Source organism: Delphinus delphis, chromosome 20 (genome assembly GCF_949987515.2).
Source record: "Delphinus delphis chromosome 20, mDelDel1.2, whole genome shotgun sequence".
Taxonomy (NCBI): domain Eukaryota; kingdom Metazoa; phylum Chordata; class Mammalia; order Artiodactyla; family Delphinidae; genus Delphinus; species Delphinus delphis.
In genome coordinates, this window is record NC_082702.1 from 2,581,792 (window position 1) to 2,587,791 (window position 6,000).

A 6,000-nucleotide genomic window follows, 5' to 3' on the forward strand; every position below is an offset into this window, starting at 1 on the left:
TAACTGCTGAGTAATTGGGTTGGTTCCCGTGGCAACCAACCCCCTACTAGTCATTCATTAACATAACAAAAGACACCTTGTTCTGGCTCCTCACAAAGGAAATTCCAAGAGTTTGGGGAGCTCTGTGCCAGGAACTGGTGATGAACGTATTTCTTATTATAAATCAGAATATCAGGGTATGTGCAGAGGGAACCCAGGGCTTGTGGTTGTGTGTATGACCCTGTGAGTGTGTGAGTTTCTGGGAGTAGGTATCAAGAATGAATGTGTGAAGAACTAGTTTTGGTTTCCCAATTCTGTGACTAGGTAGTGATAATCAAAATAGCAGCTAACTGTACTATTATTAGGACTTTTACTATTTCTACCACCACCACTACTACTAGCAGTTAGCACTTAACTGATTGCTGTCCCTGGTCAAAAGTATATTGTCAACTGAAAAAACCTAAAATTGAGAATTATGGTTTATTTGGCAGACTGATATGGCAAGCAGCATTTTTCATTCACAATGGCATATTGATTATTTTGAAGGCAAGTTACATAAGAAAGAGCTGGTGAAAGAGGGATGCTTTGACCCACCTCTGTTTCCCTGAAAGCAGGAAATCTCCTGTGTGAAAGGCGCTTTTCCTGTACCAGAAGGTCACGAGACATCCTTATCACCAGAGATGGCATTTAGGGCCAAGAGACCTGTATAAGCAAACCTTACTACTTCTTTAATTTACCAGCTAAACCTAATTCTGTTTAGATTCTTCACTAACTGAGCACCCAAAACCTAAAATTCTTTGTCCTGTCATTTCCTCACAAATTTATTGTTTCTTTGTCTAAAAAGTATAAAAGCTGCCTGCTTTGGCCACTTCTTAAGTCTCATTTCTTTGAATTAAAGTTAGTTTCTTTTTCTCCTGTTACTCTGTCTTGAGTCAATTGTATTATTAGTCCAGCCACAAGAACTCAAGAGGGGGAGGGGAGAAATTTCCCTCCCCTCCCCCCAACAGTCTCCAGAGTCATGGAGGTCACAGTCAAATAAATGACCCTTACAGTAAACAAGCAAATAGAAATAGAGTACAACATTCATAAAATATAATACACTGTGATATAGGAATATTCTGATCATTCATCCATTACATCACAAAAGGTGGGTTGAGAGAGTTTCGTGCAATTTAGATAATGTGTTTTGTATCACATGATTTAAACCATAAGAAGAGTACAGATTCACATTTATATCTCTAGGGATATTCAAAGTTAGAATCTTCCTTTGGAGCTCCTGAAATTTTGCATCACAGGACTGTGGAGCAGTTGATTGGGAAAGACATGCCCTACAGAGATGTCATGATTAGAGGAGTCCCCATTGGGTTTCAAATGTAAACACCAAACCCATATTTCCTCTGAATTGTAAGCGATGATTTGTAACTGAGCTGCTTTTCACGTGGGCAACTCAACGTTGGGCACTTTACACTAGGGGGCAACAGAGATTTATTACTTAGCTAAGGAAGACAAAGTGTTCTCTGGAGCAACACCAAGGAAATTATCTAATATACAAACATGCCACTTTGAACAATGTTTTCTGATATGCTCACTTTGAATCAAGTTTTAATCTGTCCCACAAACAGAGTACAACCAGAGACATGATCCAAACTGAGCTTCCATTATTAGCTCACCTTGGCCTTGGAACTGAAGAATGACTTGGGAAAGAGTTGAATGGGGAGGGAAGGTTTAGAAACATTGTTATTTCTCATTCTTTACTTGTCCTTGCCTAGATTTATTTCCTGTCTATGGTGATTTATCCCAGTTGATGATAGATTGTTCCCTTCTTGCTGACGTAAATCCAAACTTTTCATTTTAAAAAATCTGCTGTTTTCCTAACATGCTTTTGAGATGCAATTGTTTCTATATTGTTCACCTATGGTTGTTAACAGATCATTTTTGTACTAATTTTAAATGTCAAAACTAATCTGTTTTTTCAAGTTAAACTTTATAATTGTGGACCTTAAAGTTGAATAGAAATTTAATCTTCAATAAACAAAATAGTAAAGGAAAAATAATCTGTTTTCCTGATTCCGTTTTGTTGCCTATCTCTGTTCTCCTGTAACTCATGGAGCTTCTTTAAGACGATGACTTTGAATTCTCCAGCAGGCTGTTGGTAGATCTCCATTTCTCTGGGATCGGTCACTAGGGCTTATTTCCTTCATTCGATGATGTCCTGTTTCCCTGATTCCTCGTGATCTTTGTAGCCTTGCGTTGATGTCTGCACTTTGGGAAGCAGTCACCTCTTCCAATCTTTATGGACTGGCTTCAGGAGGGAAGGACCTCCAGCAGACAGCCCGGCTGGAGATTCTGGGGGTCCCTCCTGGAGGGGATGTTTAGGATTGTGTGTCTTCCCTCTATGCCACAGTGATCTCGGGTGGCCTCAGCCTGCAGCAGCTCCAAGCAGGATTTCAGATCCTGGCCACAGGCTGAAGTCAGGCCATGCCAGAGAGAGCACTGAATCCTAGTCACTAGACCAGTGGCCAGTGACGAGGCCCTGGCCCATATGGCTTTGGAGAAAATGAATTTCCACAAAGAAACGGAAAGTAGTGAAACAAGTAAAGTGTTTATTAGGAGGAAAAAGAGTACATATGAATAGGCACACACGGGTGGACTCCCAGAGAGAGTCGCGCCCTTGTGGTAGTTTGAATCACTTATATGGGGCATTTCTTCCGGGTTTCCTCTGGCCAGTCATCTTGCTTTGCCTGGTTCTGAGTCCATACTTGGTTTACCTCAGGGTCCTCCCCTGCATGCGCGTGCATCTCTCAGCCGAGGTGGGTTCTTGCGAAGAGGCCTATGGGTAGGCTGACATCACCCGCTTTTTGACCTCCAAGGAGCCTTTCTGCGCATGTGTAGTCGGGAAGGTCTCCTTGACCTCGAGAATGAGAAATATGCGGTGTCTTACCTGGCCAGGGCTCAGCTCCTTCTCTTCATCTTGGACTATCTGTCCACAGGAGACAGAGTCCAGCTGCTCAGCCTGGGGCCCGTCTATCTCCTGCCTCAACAGGGCTGTGTCAGGTGTGTAGCACTAGCAGCCTTTCCCCAGGGCACTGCCCCAAAGTGCTGGGGCGATGGGTACCAGCTTCACCCCTTTCCCTTCTCCTGACGGACCAGCCTCAGGACCGGGTGTCTCTCTCGGTTCTGCAGGGTCAAGCCAGTCCATGAGGTCTGTGCCATCCGTGGGGGTGCCCAGGTGGTCCTTGAGACCCTCGAGCGGGTTGCTACCATCCTTACCCCATTTCTTTGATCTTAGCTCTCCCCAGGCCACAGCCACATGGGTTTCCTCACATTCCGTGTTTGAGGAGACAGAAGCAGGTCTGTCGGGCAGCGGGTCTCAAAGGCTGGAGAAGCCAGCCCCTCACTTTGCTTTCTCTTTCCCCACTGGGTGAGAAGGGCTGGGGGTAGGCGGCTCAGCACTGAGATGTGGCAGCTTTGGAAGGGGTGATGCGGGCAGGGTGAGGCTGTTCTCATCCTGTCCAACGTGGCTGAACTTGGATTCCGTGGTCCATGGGGGGACTGGAACTACCCTCCTGGCTTCCAGAGCCCTCACATTACTATCATCCGGGGACAGGGCCTCCTATTTCACCATCCTGCTGACATCACTCCCACACTGCCCTTTACGCTGTAGCAGAAGCTAGTTGAGGCACCCCCATTATGTCAGCCCTTATTCAGCCTTTATTCTTGCCACCCATCCAACTGGTCTCCTGTAGACTTTTTTTTTTTTTAAATAAATTTATTTATTTATTTCAGGCTGTGTTGGGTCTTTGTTGCTACGCGCGGGCTTTCTCTAGTGGCGGCGAGTAGGAACGGGGTGGGGGGGGCTGCTCTTCGTTGTGGTGTGCGGGCTTCTCATTGCGGTGGCTCCTCATTGTAGAGCGTGGGCTCTAGGGGTGCAGGTTTCAGTAGTTGTGGCACGCGGGCTCAGTAGTTGTGGCTCGTGGGCTCTAGAGTGCAGGCTCAGTGGTTGTGGCGCTCGGGCTTCTCACTGCGGTGGCTTATCTTGCTGCAGAGCACAGGCTCTAGGCACGCAGGATTCAGTAGTTGTGGCACACGGGCTTAGTTGCTCCACGGTGTGTGGGATCTTCCCGGACCAGGGCTCGATGTCCAGCCAGGGAAGCCCCTGTAAACGTTTTTAATTTTTCCCTTCCCTTTCTTGCTTAGCTGCACTCTGATAGTGACTGCCCTCTAGCTAAAGTTGTACTGTGCACCTGATGTTTACTCCTCCAAGACAACACTCCCTAGCACTCCTTTCCTTTGTGGGCATTCTTCATTCCAGAAAGAACATCATGGAACGATAACCTTGAGGACCACCAGAACCTGTTCCGGAACCACCTGACGCCAGCCCTAATAATCCCAATGTCTCCAGAAGAAAGAAGAATGAAGACCACATCAGCCCCGACCCTTATCTACAGCTCTGTTTTCCACCCTGAAATTATAAGACCCCTTCCTATTGCCCAGGAATCAAGGCACAGTTTTGAGGGCCTTAGCCTGCTGTGGCCCCCTTTGCCTGGCAAAGTAATAAAGCTACTCTTTTCTACTCCTCCAGGTTCTGTCTCTGTGTTTCTATTCGGCAGCAGTGAACAGAGGCCGGGTTTTTGGTGACATTTACAACCCTGATGAATCCATCTGAGGTCACTGTCTCCACTGCTTTTTGCGTTAGTGGCACTTTTCAAAAGGCACCTAATTCCACAGTCCTAAGAGTTACTGTTCCCCCTGTAACAATCACATTCCAGAGATTCTGCACATGACAGATCAGCCCTTTCCACCTGTATCCCAACACAGTAGTGAAAACCTTAGCAGGGGACTTCCCTGGCGGTCCAGTGGTTAGGACTCCGCGCTTCCACTTCAGGGGTCACGTGTTCGATCCCTGGTCAGGGAAGTAAGATCCTGCATGCCGCGTGGTGCACCAAAAAACACAAACAAACAAAAAGCCCTTAGGATTTGCCCTGGGATAATATGCCAGGGTCTGTCTGTATGTTCCCCACTGCTAGTATTGGGGTCCTCATTGGTGTCTGGCTGGTAAGTGATCAATTCCAGAATCCCATCTTCACAGTTTTATTCCTAGGATGGCTTCTGGGGTTAAGTTTCTTGAGTTGGGTTTCTTAGAAACAGCTTGAAATGGGTGCTTTTGTATAAATGATTCAATGAATGAGTGTGCTCTGAAAAGGAGTGAGGCCAGCACAACCCGGCAGGGGTGAGTGGTGGGTCTTGGGGAAGAAGCCAAACACAGATGTGGTTTGTTCTCGTCCCCCAGAGAGCTTGACAACAAAGCACACCACGAATCTGCTCCTTTCCTAGCACAAGGTGTTAGTCTTTAATATTTATCTCTGCAAGTCATTTGCTGGGTGCCGTTTGTTTTTCGGAAAGCCTAATCTTCCAGGAAAGATGTCTCTCGTTTTGCTCAAAGCAATGTTGCAGATAAGAGGGCACCTGCAAGCCCTCAGCAGGCTCCCTCACAGCGGCTGGAGCATAAGTGCGTCGGTGTGGTGATCTGAACAAGGTATCCCCTACAGAAACGTACACGCTAAACTCTGAGTAGTTACTAATTATGAGATGCCAAAGATACAGAGGGAAGATATGATTGGGGAATGGCTACAGAAGAAGAGGTAAGTATATTAATATATGTAATGTTCTGTGGTGGACTTTCATATACTCACCAATATGGGAAAGTATTCACTTTTATTTTTTAACAGGTTAGAATTCATATGAGGTTTAAAATATTGTTTTCTTTCTTATTCTGTGTGTTTGAAATATTATATAACTTTTTGAAGCTGGCATGGCTTACAGTTAATAAGGAACATGATTCTTTTGTGTGTGTGTGTGTGCATGTATGTGTGTTCCATTAAAACTTCATTTATGGCACTGACATTTAAATATTATATGACTTCCACCTATTATGAAATAGTATTCTTAGAACATGGTTATTTTCAATGAACCACATATTGAATTGTAGGATTACAATTTGCTTCCTATGAGCGTGCTCGA